The sequence below is a fragment of the Pinus tabuliformis genome, chromosome 7 (assembly GCF_031772625.1).
Source record: "Pinus tabuliformis cultivar Carrire ecotype Pingquan chromosome 7, CPIR1, whole genome shotgun sequence".
Classification (NCBI taxonomy): Eukaryota; Viridiplantae; Streptophyta; class Pinopsida; order Pinales; family Pinaceae; genus Pinus; species Pinus tabuliformis.
This window is the reverse complement of record NC_142293.1, coordinates 614,860,586-614,870,401: the sequence shown is the minus strand read 5'-3', so window position 1 is coordinate 614,870,401 and position 9,816 is coordinate 614,860,586.

Below are 9,816 nucleotides of genomic sequence, written 5' to 3'. Positions count from 1 at the left end.
TCGACTTGAGTTTTGGAGGAGAGAATTTCATGTTTGAGTGTCAAAGCTGTGTGCTGGAAGTGTGCGCGGCGCATTGGAGGAGGTCGCGGCGCACATAGGCCGCGCGGCACATTGGGTGCAAATCCATAGTGCTTTTTTCCACTGTCGCAGCGCATCCAGAAGGCGTAGCGCATTGGGTTTGTGCGCGGCGCACAGAGCCTCCAAGGCAAAAATCATGACGGTTTCAATAAAAATCAAATCAATTCAACTCATTTGCTCCAAGTAAGTGTTAGAGGATTTTTGCCATTGATTTCAGTCCGTGTTTGCTGCGATTTGGAAAGGTGGTTGTAAGAGTTTGAAGGCCAAACTTTAAACCCAATATTTATATCAAAATTTCTCCATAGGGTTTATGTTTGAAGTTTAAAGTTTACTTGTTAACACTTCATTCCCCATCACTGTCACATTGTTATCATAGTCCTTTCCCTTTTCCCTTTGTCCCAAAATCAATTATATCCTTGGTACCCATTTTCCCTATCACTAAACCCTACTAGCCGTCCTCTTTTCATATTACTTATAAACTCCCCATTCCTAAAACAGTCAAGTGATTGTCCCCACATCCTTAATTCTACTTGAATTCAATATATCTTGTTCTCATTTATCCCACCTCTAAACTACAAATTCCCCATCACAAACCCCCATTATTCCCGCTTATCATACTTACCACAATCCCATTTCCCTTTGGCACATTCGGCATTGAAAAACACATCACCTATTTTCCTTTGTCAAACCAATCAAACATACACATTGCAGCACCATGACAAAGACAGATTCATCATATGAGCAAGAATATGAGCAAGACAGTGACTCAACCACTAAGCTTAATGTGCCGAGAAGGCCTCGAAAAGGTGGCAGACATGTCAAAGAAGAGCCTACTTCCTTAACTCAATTGTAGGCCCGCCCGCTTGCGATGACATGCTTTCAACAAATGTCATGCTTTCAGTATTGTGAGATGATTGCTCAGATCCAGCATCATCAGGAGTTAGTTCGATTGTTTGTTTTACATTTGCATGATAGTCATGTTACTCTTGCTGGAGTAAACTTTACCTTGACACCAGAAACCATCTCTCAAGCCACCGAGATACCGAATATAGGGGAAGAGTGGAACAAGAGGCAGCAACTAGATAGATCATATTATGAACCTTAAATCAGGCCTAGCTATTTGAGACAGCTCAGGAGAGTATTCCCATTTCAGTTTCTGAAGGAATCTTATGCGCCATTGATGAGACTCATTATCAGATACTTCAGTTGTGAAGGTCGCTCCTCACACCGCTATGCATACCATATCAGGTTATTGATGCATTTCACGAGAGTGAGGTTCATGAACATTCCATATTTCATATGCCAAAACATCAAGAGGATGACCACTCTTGTGCAAAAGAAGACTCCGGAACAGCAGTACAACAACATTTACCACTATGCACTCATCAAGATCATTGTTGTGCATCAGCTTGGTTTGCAAGGTATCACATGGGAAGATTTCATTTCCCGTGAGTTTTTCACAGTTTCAGTAGTCCATCAGGAGGTTGTCCATCATACCGGTGAACCTTCATATCAACATGGAGGTCAGGAGGCAGAAACTACTAGTGTGCCGGCATATGTCACCTATTAGAGAGACACAAGAGGATTGTTTTTAGCAGCAAAGCGAGTGTTATCTCCACCCGGGGTGGAAGGGGCCTCGCTTCCTCCATCAGCACCATATGTATAGGACAAAGGCAAGAGGCCAATGTAGGATGAGGGGCCTTCAGGTGAACGAGAGACTGACTTCATTCTTATTCATGATGATGATATAGATATGGGCCCGGAAAGTGCCAAACTTAGAGAGATCATCCAGGAGCAGCAAATAGAAATCAAAGCCTTATCCCTTGACTTGGAGAGGGCTAAGTGGACTATGAAATACTTGGAGCAAAGGAACAAACAGCTTGAAGATCAGCAAGCAATCATGGATTTACAAAACATCCGCGAGAATCGCCAAGCTGCACAAAGGAGGAGGATTGAGCTCACTTCATTGGAGCAAGAGATTAATGAGGATCAGGATTCTTGGCTTGAAAGGATCAACATCCACTTGGAGAGACTGCCGGACAAGGATGATAGAGATAAAGCATTGTTGAGACACATGGTTTTCCATTACAGGGCGCGACATATGAGTTCCAAGGCACGAATAAGGAATCTAAAGGCAAAATTGAAGAAGGCGACAAAGAAGAAAAAGAGGCAAAAGGAGCATCATCGACTCCAAATTTTGGCCGAAGCTTCTTTGGCTGAGCATGGTACTTGATTGAGGACCTACAACCCAAATTTCAAGAAATTTGGAGAAAATTTTTTCAATTTTGAATTTTTTGGCTTTAAAACAGGCTTTTCTACCCAACGCGTAGCGCCACTTGGCACGTGCTTATAATTGGGAGATCTTCTGGAGGACAAATTTACATTTTTGGATTTTTCATCAAAATTTATGTATGCTCATGGATTACCTAAGGATTTCATCAATTTCTGGGTTGCCTAAAGGGTCAAAAACACCCTAAAAATGACCTCACTACCCCTATTTTGACACACAGGAAGCAGTCTTGGGAGATTGAGGTTTTGGAGGGGCAAATGACATCCAAATTCAGAAATTCCACTTGGGTTGGAAAGTAGACAGGTAGGGCTTTCCAACAAGAACACTTGGGCTCAATTTTGACTTCAGGAAGTGCCTCAAAATCAGCTCCAAAGTGGCACGATGCATACAGATTTTGGCGCGGCGCATAGAGAATTTTGGCCTATTTTTCACTTAGCAGCTCAGAATTTCGCCCAGTTTTGACCAGTTTTACTTTTTGATGTAATTATTGATCTATCTTGATGTAACTTGATGACTATGATGTAATTTTGGCACATATTTACTTGTTCTAGAGGATTCATTCACTAAAAGGTGAAAATTAAATGAATGAATCAGTCTCCTAGCATATAGGGGTAAGTTGTTTGACTACCTAAATTTCAGTTCCTTGTTTAGAATTAGTTCAAACAGCTCCTAGAATGATGAGCTCGACCCCTAGAGGCAAGGTAATGGGTTGGGATAGTCTATATCATGTAATTTCTAAATCATTTTCAGGGTTGGACACTTGGGATTGCTTGGCAGTCTATTGTACATTTCATTTCTGCGATTTTGGCAAAGGAAGGACCAGGGTTTTGCAGCACTTGCTGGGATCCATGTGGCTCTATATTTTGATGGTGTGTTTCTCTATGTATTTGTAAGTTCACTGATGTTTATGTGTATCATTTTCCCTTCTCTTGTCTTCTGCAATTAAACAAATGAGTGATTAAGATAGAATTCATTGGACTGCTATGCTCTGCCTAGATATTTTGTTTAATTCTACATGTTTTCATCTGTTTGAGGAGGACTCTTGAGACCCTCTTGCCCTCCTTAGCTCCTCACCGGTATGATCCATCCATTCATTCAATCCAAAGCATCAAAATGATTGCCTTCCTTGCCCCAATCAGAACTCTGCAAAAACTAGGCCTCATCCCCAGACCCAAAATTTGCTTGTCCCTTTTTTCCAACAAAACCCTTAAAAACTCAAATCAAATCATTGCATTTCATACCTAGCCTAAGATCAGTTGTTAAATCAGTCATCTCAAGCCCCATCGATTATCTTTCGCTGAGATTGACCCGGAGAGAGCCCTTTCTTGTCCTCGTAAGGCTAGCTACGAGGCTGAGCATGGTTTGATGTGGACCTAGAACCTTGTCTTTTCAGCCTGAGGCAAATCTAGGCTCTAACAGGCCCACTTCACTTCCCTTCTCTTCCTTCCAAAAAATGCAATCTCAAAAAATTTGCAATTGCGATAAACGCATATCGCAAATTTCATTGTGCGATAAATTAAAAAAAAAATAGATTCGTGATTTGAAAAAATACGATGAGTTAAAATATTTTATTATAAAAATATTTTAAACACTTTATACCTCTCAAATCCTTATAACTCTATTATTAAAAAAAATTGAACCCTTATCCCTCCATTGACTTCCCTTATCCCTCCATAAACCTACACTCCTTATAACTCTATTAATCCTTCCAACTTTTGTTTAAAACAATGAGTCACTTGTTATATATAAACTTGGTAAATTTTATAAAAAAATATTAATATATTAATTTTAATTTTTAATTAATACAATTATAATAGTAATATAATATTATAATAATTTTAATTAATTTAAAAAAAATGGTTATAGTTCATTCATATTTAATTTAAGTTTGTAATTACAATTAATTAATAGTTATAATCTAATTTAGGATTTAATTTTAATTAAAAAATTTGATTTTTAGGCTAGGTAATAGAAATTTCAAAATTCTCACAGTTTTAATTTCCCAACTTTAAAAGATCATAAATGGAGTTTTACTTAGCCAAATGAGGCCCAAGGGGGCTCATTGGAAAGATGAAATCATGGAGAAAATTTCTAAAGTGGTTTCATTACCATATTTGATCATTTATTGAGTCTAAAATCTAGCAGAAGATCAAGCTCCCAATTTGTAATGAAGCTAATTTATGAGTTTAATTTTATGCATTATCATTTGTCCACAGCTTCTTCTGAGTGCAGATCTATTCTTCAATGATCTCCTTGAAAAATTAAATCCTCACAAGAATCAATAGAAAGTTCTTATTCATTTTCATTAATTATTTAATTAAGTTTTGATTATATATGTTTTAATTCCAGATTTGACATTTTGATTTTATTTTTCCATTTTAATTTTGTTTTCATTAGTTTTTGCAAGAAAACAATTGAAGAGAAGAAGATCTCAATCAATAAGAATGCTCCAAAAATAGAAGAATGTAATTTTGGGCCAATGAAAATTGATGGAGTAGATTTACTCTTCAACAAACTTTCTTGTTGAGAATTCTTTTTGTAAATATTATAAATAAAAGATTGTAGAATGTATAAGCGGTTTCTCTTCTCTGCAATTCTGGAATTATTAAAAGCACTATTGTAATAGGGATTTAGAGTTGTCAGTAAGAGGAGAGAAAATATCAAATCTGGGAATTATTGAGGATTTTTCTTTTGCATTTTGAATTATGTATGATAGGCAGCGCTTGCACTGATGCGGCTCTTGTTGTAACAATAGAAATTCAAAGATTGTTGAGGATTGTTGGAGACCAAAGTTAGAAAAACGGATTCAATAAATGGGTATTTCTAATAGTATTGTTTTATAAACTAGTTTCATTTTATGATGGCAGGAATATGTCATTTTATTCATATTTGTGCGCTATTGTCGATATGAGTAATTTGTTTCAATTATATGTTATTATTTATCTCTGCTTTTATGGGTTAAATTCCTTAGTTTTGAGTAACTATTTACTTAGAAATCTGTATTTTAATATTGATTTAACAAATAATGATATGTTATGAACTATTTCCTCATATTATTGTTTAATTATTCGAATTACTGATTTAACAATCAATATCATTTTGTGAACTACTTCCTAAATGTTGTTGGTTGATTATTTTAGTTAAGAGGTCTTTGAATAGAATGCATTTTGGTATTCATAATGTCAGTTAATTGAACTACTTCGTTAGCTTGATATTCATTATAAGCCAGACATATTTAAATCCCAATCATTTAAATATTTTGCTCTCGGTTGGGTTAGATCTATATCTGCCTAATTGAGATAGGATTAGGATTTAGTTCCTTTTTCTTGCATTTTAGAATAATTTTTCATTTAGATTAATTCTACATTCCTAAAAGTCCTCTTCACAAAGAGGCAAACTTTAGTTGTGGCTTGGATGAGCCCCAGATCAACTTAAGGATCACTTTCTTACCTGATCAGCAAGAGGGCTGATCTGATGTCTCTTCTCCATTGGTGGATGAAAGTCATATTTTAAGCCATTGGAGATTGAGAGAAGGTAACTAAACCTAGTTAAATCAATCAGAACCACCATTCCAAACAAAAAAGGAGTTTCTTTAAGGTCTGGACCAGGTGGTCATCCACAATGTTGTTGCAGCGAATTTCAAGGCATCAACAGTTCCCTAAGTCTAAACTTAGGAAATATGGTTAATTAAAGGGTATTATTTAAATCAAGTGTGAATCTTCTAAAAGAGGATGAGGATCGACTCCCAGTTAATCTTAGCCCTTGATTATCCTTTAATATTGGTCGTTGGTACTCCAACGAGATATTATAAGAAGGAGCTTGATGGGCACTTGGAGAATACACTTGTGTAGTTCAATTTTTTTGGGAGGTCGATTTCCTAAGTAGCAGTTGTGATTTGTTGGAAGTGACTTTGGTGGCCAATATTTTCATGGAGGACTTTGAATCCAAGGCCTTGTCATCAGCTCTATTCCAACCCAAGCTTTGGAAAAGGTTTGTGGATGACACTTGTGTCGTCTGGTCTCATGGTAAAGAAAAGTTGGAGTTGTTTTTCCAACATCTTAATAGTCAATCGAGTTCCATAAAGTTCACTATGGAATTTGAAGTTGATGGTAGCCTGCCTTTTCTCAACGTTCTTATTTCAAAAAGGGATGACGATTCTTTCTCTCATCAAGTTTTTCAGAAGAAAACTCACACAGAGCAATATCTTCGAGTTCCCATCATTTCCCTGCTCAAAAGCTAGGTGTACTCAACACCTTAGCCACTCGGGCATTACAAGTTTCTGATGAAAATCACCTCAAAGATGAAAAAACCCACCTCCTTAAGGTTTTTAATAAGAATGGTTATAGTAGGTCCCAGTGTCTTAGAGCTTTCCTTAAGGCTAAAAAAGGTCCTAGGAATAAGAATGATCCTAAGGATCGGTTTTCTGGAGTTCATCTTCTGTTTATTCAGGGGACCATGGATAAGATTGCAAGGATCTTGAAAAAGCATAAGATTCCTTCAACATTTAGGCCCCTTAGCACCATTCGGAGTTCTCTTCGATCAGTTAAGGACCCTGTGAACCCCAAGGATGGGAAAGGTGTTTACATCATTCCTTGTTCCTGTGGGACTCCTTATATTGGTGAAATTGGTCGATCAATAAATCAAAGGATTTATGACCATGCTGCTAACATCAAGCATGGTAGGTCTCACTCCTCCTCTTTGTCAGAACATGTGAAAAAGGCAAATCATCACATCTGCATAGAAGAGGTTATGGTCTTAGCTAGGATTGACCATTTTCATCATCATAAATTTAGAGAGGCCTTAGAAATTGAAAAGATGTCCGTTAATATGAATAGAGACGATGGCTAGAATATCAGTAGGTGTTGGATCCCTGCTCTATCTTCCTATTAAAAAAAAAAAAAAAATTAAGACCTTTATTTTTTTTATTTATTTTTGTGTATTTTCTTTGGTCTTGGTAATATTTCATTTAATTTTGTAATATTATTAATAAAATCATTTGATTAATAATAATAATTGTAATAATAAAATTTATTATAATACTAGTTTAACAATATTATTTATAATATTAAATTTGGATTTAAGACATCTATCGTTTATATCTTTTAATTTATTAACCGGAGAACCCACAGTAATAACCTTTTTTTTTTTTTTATATCAACGTTTCAAATCCCAACAAGGATCCATCATCAGGTCATTCTTGAATGATGATAGTAGAAGAGCTTGAGGGTGAAGATAGCAAGAAGAGCTGCAGATCCTCAAGCTCTTCTACTATCATCATTCAAGAATGTCCTGATGATGGATCCCTATTGGGATTTGAAACGTTGATAAAAAAAAAATTAAAAAAAAAATACTGTGGGTTCTCCGGTTAATAAATTAAAAAATATTAAATTTTATTATAAATATTAATTTCTAGTAATAATAGTATCTATAATAATATCTTTATTGGTATCTTTTCTTGGCTTTAGTAAACCTTATGTTAGTTTGTAATGTTATTAATAAAATCGATTGGATTAATAATATTATTTATAATAACAAAATTTATTATAATAATAATAGTATCTATAATAAATTTATTTTGGAACTCTTAGTTTGACCTTTTCCCTTCTTTGGTCAAATCATAATAATATATATATATATATATATATATATATATATATATATATATATATATATATATATATATATATATATATATATTGTTGAGTCAAACTAGCTGTTATATTCTAATGGCTAGTTAGCTTCTCTCTACATCTATTTATTTCGATGCCTAGATTTGGTTCCTCATCTTGTCCTGAAGATGAACCATACTAGTTGGTTCGAAACGCGTCAACGAGATTTTCTCCTGTGTGATTTTTACCGAAATATTCTTTGTCATAAATATTATGGATCATAGAAGTCTGAATTCAAAACAAACAAAAAATATCGGAGGAGAATTTTTCCCTATCCGAGGAGTGCAAGGCAGAGAAGATAGGGAGAGGTTCAAAGAGGCAGTGTAGAGCGTCAAAGGGAGTCTAAGATTCAGCTGAGAAGTTGAATTCCTGAGCTAGAAGCTGGGGTGTGAGATTGGAGGGCCAGAGGAGTGAAGTTCCAGATAGAAGGAGATCAGAGGAGGAGGTGATGCAAACCCCAGAGAGGTTGACGCAGATTTGAATAGGTTGACGCAGAGCTAGCGTGAGGCCAGCCATTGAGAGCCTAGATCAGATTCAAATTTCCAGATAGTGTGAGATTTTTCCTCACTATCTCCTTGTTAGTATTTCTCTATATCAGATTGCCAGTTTGGGCATCTAATGATTTGTATTCATATTACTACTGCATAATAAATAAAACCCTCAGCTGCTGCACCGGGTTTCCCACATTGGGTTTTTCCGGGGACATTTTTCCAAAAACAACAGTGTATATGTGTGTTTTTATTTCTCTCCATTGCATTATTTAGTTTCTGCGATATTTATTTTGTGAAGGCAACAATGTATTAGTTTCAATATTTACTGTAGGAAACTGCAAATAATTTGTTCAGTTAATTTAACAAATAGAATAAACTTAATCAATTATTGTAGTAGGATTTGGGGTCACCGAATTTCCACATGGTATCAGAGCATAGATCGTGAGAAAAAGAGCTTTGTTGTAGAAAGGAAGCAGGAGGTTCGAATTCCTGCCTTGGCAGCCATTCGAAACCCCAGAGGAAGCACATTCCTTGGGCCAAGGAGGTTGAAGTTTTGAGGGAACATTGATTTCTCTAGTGATTTGATAGAGAAATTTGATTTCTAGATCAAAGCTTTCCAGAGGCAGAAAGAAGCAGTGTATTTTCCTTTCAAAGCAGATCTTCAGCTGGGACGCAGTTATTTTGCAGCAGTTGCTGGAAGAATAGTGTTAGAGGGAGAGAAGAGCACATACTTAGGGAATTCCTTCCTCATAGAACTTCTAGGAAAGAAGTTCAAATTTTCTTAACAAGGAAGCAGTAACTATGTGTGGGATTTCTCACTCCAGAAGGGAGTGCGAATAGCTAGGCAGCAGTTGTGCAGAGGAGAAGAGGAAGTAGTTCGACTTTTGCAAGGGAGATGGAATCAACTGGGTTGAGAAATTGAGATCAGTTGGATGTTGCCTCCAACTATGTGATCTAGAAGGTTAGGATCTCCTTCCTTCTAGATGAGCATGATCTCAAAACCTATGTCAATAGTGTGGTATTTGTACCCGTCGATGCAAATCCACTCGAGAAGTGCAAGGCTAAGATGGCGAGAGCTAAGAGGATCATTCTCGAAGAAGTTCAAGACCATGTGGTATCTCACATAGCTGGCAAGGATTCTGCCCGACAGATGTGGGAGACATTAACTATGTTATATGAAGGATTTTTCAAGCAGCAGAAGATGTACTTGGAGGAGAAGATGAGATGCACAAGGATACAGAAAGGGGAGCGAGTGGAGCCCTTCCTTACTAAACTTCATTATGTCCAG